Source organism: Neofelis nebulosa, chromosome 7 (genome assembly GCF_028018385.1).
Source record: "Neofelis nebulosa isolate mNeoNeb1 chromosome 7, mNeoNeb1.pri, whole genome shotgun sequence".
Taxonomy (NCBI): Eukaryota; Metazoa; Chordata; class Mammalia; order Carnivora; family Felidae; genus Neofelis; species Neofelis nebulosa.
Genome location: NC_080788.1, coordinates 10,450,583 through 10,461,762, shown reverse-complemented (window position 1 = coordinate 10,461,762; position 11,180 = coordinate 10,450,583). Strand labels below are relative to the sequence as shown.

Sequence of the window (11,180 nt, the reverse complement as noted above, 5' to 3'; positions counted from 1 at the left end):
TTGTACCTCTGGTGGGAGATGTTGATAATAGGGGAGCTATGCAAATATGGGGGTAAAAGTACATGGGAACTTTCTGGACCTTCCTCTGTTTTCCTATGAATCTAAAACTGCTCACAAAAAATTAAGCCTATTTTTAAAAATGAACTGGGGGGATAAAAAGACCAGCATCTTTGGATTTTCTCTTAACCTTTCGTGGAGCCAAGGCCATTAGACCATAAGGGCAGTAACATCACAGTACTTTTGAGTCACTGCTCAATACATTGTAGTAGCCGCTAAATATCATTTTCTCTCATTTCCTTGGTTTCTAATCCCTAAGTGAATAACGGATGCTACTTAGACGCTACACATCACGGAGGCATAATCAAATGGAGAGGATATAGTCACCAGCCACTTGATCAAAAGGAAGAACAGAAAAAGGAACCCTACCTGCAAAGGAGGCAAAGGAATTTCTCTTGGCTCAACATAAGCAGAAACACTATGTGCTCTCACCTGATTCTGCTGTTGTCCATAAGGTATGGTGGACCTAACAACTCGATATTGTTTTGATCTTTCTAGAACCCTTTTAAGGAAGAATAGGGCCAGCTCACGACATACTTTTACATTTCCTTATGGATTTTGTTCTGTGTTCACCACTTCGAAAATTATTTTGATAATACAGGTTTTCCAATTTCTCCAAAAGCAATCCCCACAGTATCCCCATACTTGTTCCTTCAGTCGAAGGCTCTGTTCCTGACCAGTATGCCAGCAGAATAGGGTATGTTTTTTAATCTTCATCATTTTTACTACATACAAAAGTGATGCATACACGTTGTTAAAATAAATTCAGGCAATAGAAAAGTATAAAAGAAAAAATAGGGAAAATGGACTCATATTGTACCTCTAAGCTGGCAACTTGCTCTCTGGATTAGAGGTTTATGTTGGGTATCTCTTCGTGAGCATCCTTCCCACGGCAGGCACCCTCTTTACTTTTAAGGACCCGAGGTCTGGCTGTAGTGACAGGAGTCAGCTGCTGATATGAATCCACCGTTTCTTCAGCGCTGTCTGTCTCCTGGTTGCAGCCTATTCGCATGAGTGTGGGCAGAGGCAGCTGGGCCCAAGGAATTCATCTGTGCAGAGATGTGCCCCCAGAAGGATGGGTTTTCCAACTTTTTGTCACAGCAGCTCTCCTACAAGGGCATCTTTGTAGCAGGAACCGGCTAGTCAATACTGCCAGGGGGAAGATGCTAATTACTTGAGCATGGTGGTAACCATCCACATGCAAAGAAGCTACCTATCACGGAGCTTCCAGATGTATCTCTGAAAGATCTGAGACGTAAGGGAGGCAGCAGGACTGAGCCCCAGCCACGGGCAGCATGTGTGGGGGTCAAGTTGCCTCTTGCACACGTGATAGCCCTACAGCTTTGCTTCCAACACAGGTACCTAAGTAGAGGTGATCTCTCCAGGATGCTGAAATAGGGTACAGCAGCTGTTCTCAGATCACTGCGTTCCATAGTTCCACACAGGTGCCTGCCTCTTTCCCCTAAGGTCGCTGGGCTTGGGCCAGGAGGATGGCAAGCGGGGCAAGGTTGTCTGTCTCAACAGCGACACCATGTGGCAGGACCAGCAACGACAGTCAAAAATCCTGAACACCATGGTTTTCCGGGTTTTCTCTGCTGAAGACGATAGTATCCAGGAATCTTGGAGTACCTCTGGTGGGAGTTATCACAGGAAAGAGGATAGCAGGAAAAGAAAAGATACATTCTCACTGTAAGCAGTCCAGGATAATAGAATGACTTCAGTTAAATATTAAAAGAAATCTGTGTCTCAAGCTGATGAATAAGGATGATAACAAAGGCAGCTACCTTTTGTTGTGTATCCTCTTTGATTCAGGAATGTGAAGCGCTTTGTATACCTTAGCTTATTTACTCTTCACAGCACGACTTAGAAGGTTTGCATTTCTTTTCATCAGTTGAGGAAACTGTAAATTAAGAGAAGTTAAGGCACTTGCCCACGTTTACACGTGCCAACATGTGGTAACACAGCTGTTCTGACCTAAAACTGCCTAACCCCCAACCGGTGCTCTCTTCATGATTCCAGAGGATATGAGGAAAATAAAAGGAGCCAATGTCCTGGGACAGAAGTCAACGCATTCCGTTCCCTGTCCCTCGTAGGTGTGGAGGGGTCGGAAAAGATCTAAAAGATTCCAAAAACCCAAGGATAGCATTCCTACAGATTGAGAATTCCAGTTTCTAACATCACCACCTCCAAGCCCAAATCTTATAAAATATCTACACATTTTCACCTCCAATTTTTCATTGTAACTGGTAAAAATCAGTGGTCAAAGGTATCAATAGATAGTATTCTTCTTACAATTATATGTCATACAGATTTCCTGGGCACAATGCCCAAGTTGGTTTAATTTATTTTTATTAATTAAAATAGAACTTTGGGGGTGCCTGGGTGGCTCAGTCAGTTAACCATCTGACTTCCACTCATGATCTCACAGTTTGTGGGTTCGAGCCCTGTTGTCAGGCTCTGTGCTGACAGCTCAGAGCTGGAGCCTGCCTTGGATTCTATGCCTCCCTCTCTCTCTGCCCCTCCCCTACTCACACTGTGTCTCTGTGTCTCTCAAAAATAAATGAACGTTAAAATAAAATTTTTTTAAAGACCTTTGTAAAGTCCAGGTGTTTTATTAAACTGCTATCACCTAGTCATCTGCTAGTAGCACAAATGTGTGTGACAAGTGAAATGTATTGTCAACACAGGAAACACTCTATTTCCTAGTATCTTCACTAATAGCCCAACCTAACTCAATGCACAGTAATATTCTGACAGTCAGCCCTCCCTTCCCTTCTCCTTACATTACAGTCTTCAGGAGCTTTGACAGGACTGAAGGTATATTAATCCAGGATCCTTTGATTTTAAAGAAGGAAAACACACTACACCAGTTCCTAAGAAGTTGTGAATCGGCTCTCTAAAATAATCTTTTCTCCATTTTCCTCCACAGGAACATAATGGACTTAGAAAGCAGCAAGTGTCCAAAATTTTTGCTATGGACAAAATGTTAATGAATGTAAACCTCCCAGTGTGAAAACTAAGGTACAGTTGATGGAAACCAGGAGTCGGAAAGTGGTGCGGGGGTGGAAGAGGAGTGAGAATAAAGTTATCATACAAAATAGGGAGAGAAGGGATCCCAACAACAACTAATGGAATGAAGAGGGTTAAAATGGTAACACCAGAGGAACAAAAATGAGGATATAACCGGAGGAGGAGGAGGAGAAGGAGGAGGAGGGTGGGGCAGGGAAGTTGGGTGTGCATATTGGTTAGCTATCACTGAGTAACAAATTACCCCAAAACTCAGCAGCTTAATACAACAATCATTTATTACCACTTGCCCACCTGCAAATGAGCTGGAGTTCAGCTGATCTAGGTGCAGTCTGGCTAGATAGCGTTGCTTCCTTCTGTGGGTCTAGGAGTCCACTGGAAGAGCTTTGCCCCACATCTTTTATCCTTCTCTGGAGACCAGCAGGCTCATCACGTGACGGCAGAGATACAAGAGAGCAGATTCCACCGCACAAACAATCCTCTAATCCCTGACTGCATCGTGTCTGTGAACATCCCATTAGCCAAAGGATATCACATGGCTGGGCCCACAGTCAAAGGGTGAGTCACAGAGGAGGGAGGGTCTGCAAAGCCAATGGGCATAGAGATAGGGAGGGGTGAGGGTGGCAACCAATGGAGGCAGAAAGGTGGGTGATGGGAGAGGAGAACTAAATTCTACCAAAGCAAAAACTAATAGAAAATATTCTGTAAGATTGATTGTGTAGTGGTGGGTGTTTATTATCTAGAGAAGCAGATTAATACTCAGAGACCTGAAAACTGAAACAGAGTTTTTTTCCTTCCAGAGATTAGTACCAAGATGGGGAGGGGTGGGTTAAGGTTTATCAACTTTTCATTTGTTGTTTGAATTTCTAAACTCTGTACAAATATCGGGGCGCCTGAGTGGCTCAGTCGGCTAAGTGTCTGACTTCGGCTCAGGTCACGATCTCACAGTTTGTGAGCGTGAGCCCTGCATCAGACTCGCTGCTGTCAGCACAGAGCCAGCTTCAGATCCTCTGCCCCCCTCTCTCTCTGCCCCTCCCCTGCTTGTAGGTGTATACGCTCTCTTTCTCTCTCTCAAAAATAAATATTAAAAAGAAATTTAACTGTGTGTAAATAGTAAAGATATCTGTAATTAATTTTTTTATTCTAAGTAGGGGCACCTGAGTGGCTCAGTCCATCCTTGAGTATATGACTCGATTTTGGCTCAGGCCATGATCCCAGGGTCGTGGGATCAAGCTCTGCATCAGGCTCCTGCTGAGTGTGGAACCTGCTTAAGATTATCTCTTTCTTGGGGCGCCTGGGTGGCTCAGTTGGTTAAGTGTCCAACTTTGGCTCAGGTCATGATCTGGCAGTTCATGAGTTCAAGCCCCACATCGGGCTCTGTGCTGACAGCTCAGAGCCCGGAGCCTGCTTCGGATTCTGTGTCTCCCTCTCTCTGCCCCTACCCCTCCCTAAGATAAACATTTTTTTAAAAATTTTTTTAAAGATTCTCTTTCTTTCTCCTTCTGCCCCTCTCCCCTACTCTCTATCTAAAATAAATAAAATGAAAAAAAATTTTTTTTCATTTTTAAATAGACACTGACCATTCTATACAATGTAGCAGACTAAAGATTAAAAACAGGCAATCTTCCCCCTCAAGAAGTTCACAGTACTGTCAGATGGAGCTCTAGTGAGTTCAAGCCCCGCGTCAGGCTCTGTGCTGACAGCTCAGAGCCTGGAGCCTGCTTCAGATCCTCTGTCCCCCCCTCTCTCTCTGCCCCTACCCTGTTCACACTGTCTCTCTCAAAAATAAAGAAAAATTAAAGAAAAAAAAATGAGTTAGAGGCTTAACCGACTGAGCCACCCAGGTGCCCTGGCAGGGGGATCTCCTGAATGAGTCTTGAAGTACAGGACTTTGAGAACAGCCTCTCTCTCTCCTGCCTCAAAATCTTTAGAACTGGAAATACATATGTTTCAACCCATCGCTGTCCTAGAAAGCAAGGACTGTCTCTGGTAGGTGGGTAACTTCGGTAAATAGCTAAAAAACAGGGGGCATCCATCTGAAGAAGGAAAGTACAGCTTAGGGTGTGCTCAGAAAGCTATTACATCACTTCGGGGCAATTACCCACCAGAATTGAAAGCAGGGAATCGAACACGTCTTCACACACTCGTGTCCATAGCAGAGTTATTCACAATAGCCAAGAAGAGCAAACAGCCCAGATGTCCATCAGTGGATGAATGGGTGGACAAAATGTAGTGTATACATAAAATGGACTATTATTCAGCCTTTAAATGGAAAGGAATTCTAACACATGCTACAACATGGATGAACCTTGAGGACGCCACACTAAGCTAAATACGCCAGTCACACAGACCAATACCGTATCACTCCCCTTCATAGAGACAGAAAGTGGAGTGATAGTTGCCAGGGGTTAAGGGAAGGGGAGTGGGGAGCTAGTGTTTAATGGGTGCAGAGTTTGGGAAACGTTCTGGAGACAGATGGTGTTAATAGTTACACACAATGTAAATGTGCTTAATGCCACTGAACTGCACGCTTAAAAGTGGTTAAAATAGTAAGATTTTACGTTACGTATGCTCTACCGCAATACAAGAAAGAAAGAAAGCTTTGTGAAGCTGGGTATGAGCTGCAGAGACCTCCCAGCCTGGAGGCCTGGTCCGAGGGGACCAGGATGACTGTCATTAGGCAATTAGATGGAGATCCTAGCAGGGGCCTCATGCAAATCAGACTACAAGTCCCGGTGAGTCAGAAGAGCGAGCGTGAGCCCCTCTGTTGGAGAGGCAGGGCAGGGAAGTCCAGCAAGATAGCGTTCACACGGGGGATAAAACACTAAACCATACTCCATGCTCCCATTGGAAAACACGTGTGTGTAAACACATAGAACAAGATCTAGAAGCCTACCACTGACTGCTATACCTCTGGGGAAAGTAAAGGAGAATTAGAGCTTTCCCCGAATGTTTGGGTTGTTTGGGTTTTTCTTTTTTAGGGTTTTATTTTTATTTTTATTTTTATTTATTTTATTTTTTTTTTTTTTTTAATTTTTTTTCAACTTTTTTTTTTTTATTTATTTTTGGGACAGAGAGAGACAGATCATGAACGGGGGAGGGGCAGAGAGAGAGGGAGACACAGAATCGGAAACAGGCTCCAGGCTCCGAGCCATCAGCCCAGAGCCCGACGCGGGGCTCAAACTCACGGACCGCGAGATCGTGACCTGGCTGAAGTCGGACGCTTAACCGACTGCGCCACCCAGGCGCCCCTATTTTTATTTATTTTAAAGAGAGAGAGAGAGAGAGAGAGAGAGAGAGCGCAGGGGAGGGGGGCCAAGGGAGAGGGAGAGAATCCCAAGCAGGCTCCATACTCAGCACAGAGACCCACGAGGGGCTCGATCACATGACCATGAGATCATGACCTGAGCTGGGTGTTTTGACACCAAGAATATATTTGTACGTTTACACAAGCATATATTTATATAGGAATAACTTAAGTTTCAACAAGAAGAGGATGGTGTGCTAGTTTCTTTGTTTCAACTACACATGTCAACCACCATAGCAATATCTATTGTTTGACAATGTCCCCCAAAGGTTTTCGGTACCGCCTAGGCACAAGCTCTATCAATCTTCATAGAATTACAAAATTTTGTTCCCTTGGGGACACGCCCTTGACCTGTCATTGGGGAACCCACGTCGCAGGAGAATTGTTCCCGCTGCTCCCCCGGCCCCTCTAACCCCTGCACCAACAACGGCATTGTAAGTGCACTGAGGACTTTTCGGCTCCATGCCTGACCCGCCCTGCCCATGCTGCAACCAAGCAGCTTACCTCTGCCCCCTCTTGACCTCTGTCTTATTTTGTCTGGGATATTTTGTGAGTCCAGTGTGCACCTGGGAGTAAAACAGGCTTCAGTTCTGACTCGGCCCCTTGTTTAAAGTTATTCTGACCGGCCACCCAGCCAGCTCAGAGCTGGCATTTTATTTCAATCTCCATGCTTCTCTTTCCTCATTTCAAAGCCTGTAATAATACTAACGTCTCGTATGGTAAAGTCGTCGCAAACGCTGAAGAAGAATGCAGAAAGTTAAGATCGTCTGCATGCAAACCGGTAGAAAGGGATATTTGTCTGGGGAAAACACCCCAGGACATCTTGGGAAGGTTCACTGCACAGGGATTGCTGCGTGGGCACAAGACTTGTTTCTCTGGCTAACTTGTAAGGCTGTCCAGGGTTTTGTCTGCTACTTCTCCCACGGAGTTTTCCGGCTTGTCTTCATTGGCCATCTCGCTTTGGTGTGCTGTGAAATGCTCATCCCAGCAGATGGCACAAGAGAACTGAGTCAGGGAAAAACAGCCTGCACGTTTCAATATGCACAGAGAACTGAGTTAAAGCACTCACGCCTTCATGTGCCTCTGAAACAGCCCTAGACATTGACTTCACAATCGTTATAGAACTCTCCTAACAGTGTTGGGTCTGGAAGTCATGAGGGTAACCATTGTATCAAAAAATACGATGTTGCCGAGATCCACTTATTCAAGAACATTCATTCCCTGAGCATCACTGAGATCCTAGAGACACAGAGATGGACACAAAATATTCCCTGCCTGCAGGGCGTTCACAGTCTGGTTAAAAGCCAACAAGGAGAGGACAGTTTGCATTTTGCAGGGCTGTCCTATAATGACAGCAGTTGTGACAGGATGGGTTCAGGTGGCCCACGTGAGCCATCCTTTCTGCTGCAGCCACTCTGTCCAGCCTCACTGTCTCAAACCCAGCTCATCATCTCTGGCCTGGGTTACTCCAGAGAACCTACTAAGATATCTCGCTTACTTATCTCAAGTTCATCCTCAGGGTAAATCTTTCTTAAATGCAAATATCATTTTGCTATACACCACTCACTTTACAAGATTTAACAGCTTTTCACTGACCTCATAATAACACTCATATCCTTAAACATACTTATAAGACCTTTTGTGATCTGACCTCTGCATTCCTCTCCTGCCCCAACTCTCCTCCTCTCCTGCAATCCATACATTAACCCAAGAGGTATGCTTTTAATTTCCCAAATGCTTTTTATCCCCTGCTGGTCTTTGCCCAAGTTGTTTTTCTCTCTGCCCAGAATACCTTAAAACTAAAACTCATTCCCTCCCACCGGCTGTTGTCCATAATCTGGCTCACTAGTGCATAAACTTCAGGTTTCAGATTAGATGTTACTTCCTTTGGGAAACCATATTTTACAGTGCAGGATTTGGGTGGATAACCCTCCTGGGTACCGCATAGCACTCTCTGCTTCCGTTAGAATTTACCCCATCTCAGGTTTGCCCTGTCTACTGAAGCTTGTAATGTATCCCCATTACCTGGCACAATTCTTGGGGCAGAGCACCACTCAATCAAAATTAATTAAGTAGATGAACAAGGAACTCATAAAACACAATTGATACCACTCAAGGAATCGTAAGATCTTTGGCGCACGAGCAATTCTCCCCGTGTATGTCAGTCGTGATCTCTTTTCATCAAGAAGTTGTCCACCACACGTGCTCAGATAGTGCAAATAGGCTGGGACATGGAGAAGGTCACCTTATCAATCTTTTCATCCACAGCAAAGAAGTTCTATAAACTAAACAAAAACAAAAACGAATTGTTTTTTCATTTTTCACGATGTCTTCTTGTGTCTTCCCAGGTGGTTAAAATGCAAGCATTTTAACAAAGGTACTGTTCTCCGAGTTTCCAGCAGGGTCAAGGGAACAAACCAGGTATGGTAAGACATCCAGAGTCCAGCAAAGGTGAGAAGCGGTCACCGCCCCCAGGGCCTGTTGAGACAAGAGCAGGAAATACTGTTAGCAGAGGGAGGAAGACTGGTTGGTGGAGTTCTGTTTACAGAAGGAGGACTCAGCAGGACAGAGCACGAATCTGGGAGGGGAGGGAAACAGAGTAACCTGCATCTTTACCTAAACGAGCTCCAGGAGAGCAGCACTGTTTCTTCTTTATGTCCTCAGAAAAATGGAATTAAATATAAAATATAGAGGGTTCGTGGTTTTGAGTGGTTACTTTAAATATATAGAGAAGTCCAGAAATTAATAAAACAGACACCCACATTCCACAACCCACATGTCCCACGTTAGCTTTTTATCGCGACTGCTTTGGACTTGTTCTTTTAAGGAAAAATGAATTGCAGATCAAGTTAGGGACACTCTCTCACCTTCCCCCATCCCTCCACTCTCATCTTCTCCTGAGATCGTCACTAAATTGGCATGTATTACTCCATTCACTGTGCTGCTACGTGTGTTTATATCCACAAACAATAAATAACATTGTTTTGTGTCACTTTGTATTTTACAAAGTGGTTCCAAATTGTGTGTATCCTAACACATTGTGCATCGAGTACAATGTTTCTGAGGCTGCTGTCGGTACCCAGGTAGATCTGGTTCGTTTGTTTTGACTTCTATGTGCTTTTCCATCCCATGAATATTTACATTGCCTGTAATTACCAATATATTTGAATTCATTTCCACCATTCTTATTTTGTGTTTTTTTCTATTTATGCCTTTCCTTTCCGGCCCTTTGGACGGTGTATGGGGGTGGGGGGATGGTGAGTATCATGTTTTCTTTATCATCTTAGTTTCCTCTAACCATCTAAGAAATTACAGATTCTGTTTCTTTTCTTTTATCTTAAATCATTAACACTGCATGGTTACCATCAAGAAAATATTAGGATATTAAAATGTTTTCACTCTGAATCATCCTCTCCCATCTTTCATGGTATTGCTGTCTAAAATATTAGTTCCTGGGGGCGCCTGGGTGGTGCAGTCGGTTAGGCGTCTGACTTCAGCCAGGTCACGATCTCGCGGTCCGTGAGTTCGAGCCCCGCGTCAGGCTCTGGGCTGATGGCTCGGAGCCTGGAGCCTGTTTCCAGTTCTGTGTCTCCCTCTCTCTCTGCCCCTCCCCCGTTCATGCTCTGTCTCTCTCTGTCCCAAAAATAAATAAAAAACGTTGAAAAAAAAAATTTTTTTTTAAAATAATAAATAAAATAAAATAAAATAAAATAAAATAAAATAAAATAAAATATTAGTTCCTGGAGCCCCTGGGTGGCTTAGTCAGTTAAGTGCCCAACTCTTGATTTCGGCTCAGGTCATGATCTCACAGTTCTCGGGTTCAGGCCCTACATCAGGCTCCACACTGACAGTGCGGAGCCTGCTTGGGATTCTCTCTCTCTCTCTCTTCCTCTCTCTTTGCCCTTCCTGTGTGCTCTCTCTCTCTCTCTCTCAAAAATAAATAAGAGTCAACCTTAAAAAATTATTAAAAAAATAAAACCAAATAAAGTATTAATTCCACATCTTTAACCACAAAAATAAAATCATTAAAAAAAATTTTTAATCACAGTTTATTTAGATTTGCTCATACTTACTAATTGCTTTGCTGAACTTTGTATCCTTACTTCTCCCTTCTTTCTTCTGAACTGTATCTTTCTCCTTGAAGCCCACCCTTTAGTGACTCAGCAAGAACCAGTGAGTGATTGTTTTAATCATCATGTAAGTATTCTGGGGCCGCCTGACTGGCCCCGTCAGTGGATTATACGACTCTTGATCTCAGGGTGGTGAGTTCAACCCCCACATTGGGTGTAGAGATTACTTACAAATAAAAAAAATTAACTGTTATGTAAGTATTTTTATTTTTTCAATGTTTTATTTGCCCCATGCCCCCTGAATGATAGTTTAGCTAGGATAAAAATCACCGAATACTGAAGGCTACATTCCTTCACCTCTGGCCTCTACTGTTGTTCATGAGAACTCTGCTGTCCACAACATAATCTCCTCCGTGGACAATCTGTTTTTGTCTCTCTGGTTCCTTATTTATTTGTTTGTGTTTGTTTTTCAAATATTGGAAAACAGCTTCAAATTTAAAGAAAATGTGCAAAATAAAGATAGTTTAAGAATACTCATATACTGTTATGTAAATTCACCAACTGTCAACATTTTACTCCATTTGTTTTATTATTTGTTCTCTTTACACACACACACACACACACACACACACACACACACACACACAATTTTTCCCAAATCATTTGAAGAAGATAAGTCATATATATCATGCTCTTCACCCCTAAATACTCTACTATAT

The 11,180-nt window shown here is 43.5% G+C and overlaps 2 long non-coding RNA genes across 2 annotated transcripts; one reads left to right on the top strand and one right to left on the bottom strand.

Moving 5' to 3' along the window:
• The first annotated feature begins 244 nt into the window (after window positions 1-244).
• Window positions 245-9,565, top strand: LOC131516069 (uncharacterized). The gene is made up of 4 exons (XR_009263840.1): window positions 245-512; window positions 2,987-3,078; window positions 3,506-3,642; window positions 8,740-9,565. It is a non-coding gene; the product is annotated as an uncharacterized LOC131516069 (long non-coding RNA).
• Window positions 1,155-3,512, bottom strand: LOC131516070 (uncharacterized). The gene is made up of 2 exons (XR_009263841.1): window positions 3,379-3,512; window positions 1,155-1,688 (listed from the first exon to the last, which is right to left on the bottom strand). It is a non-coding gene; the product is annotated as an uncharacterized LOC131516070 (long non-coding RNA).
• Window positions 9,566-11,180: the final 1,615 nt, after the last annotated feature.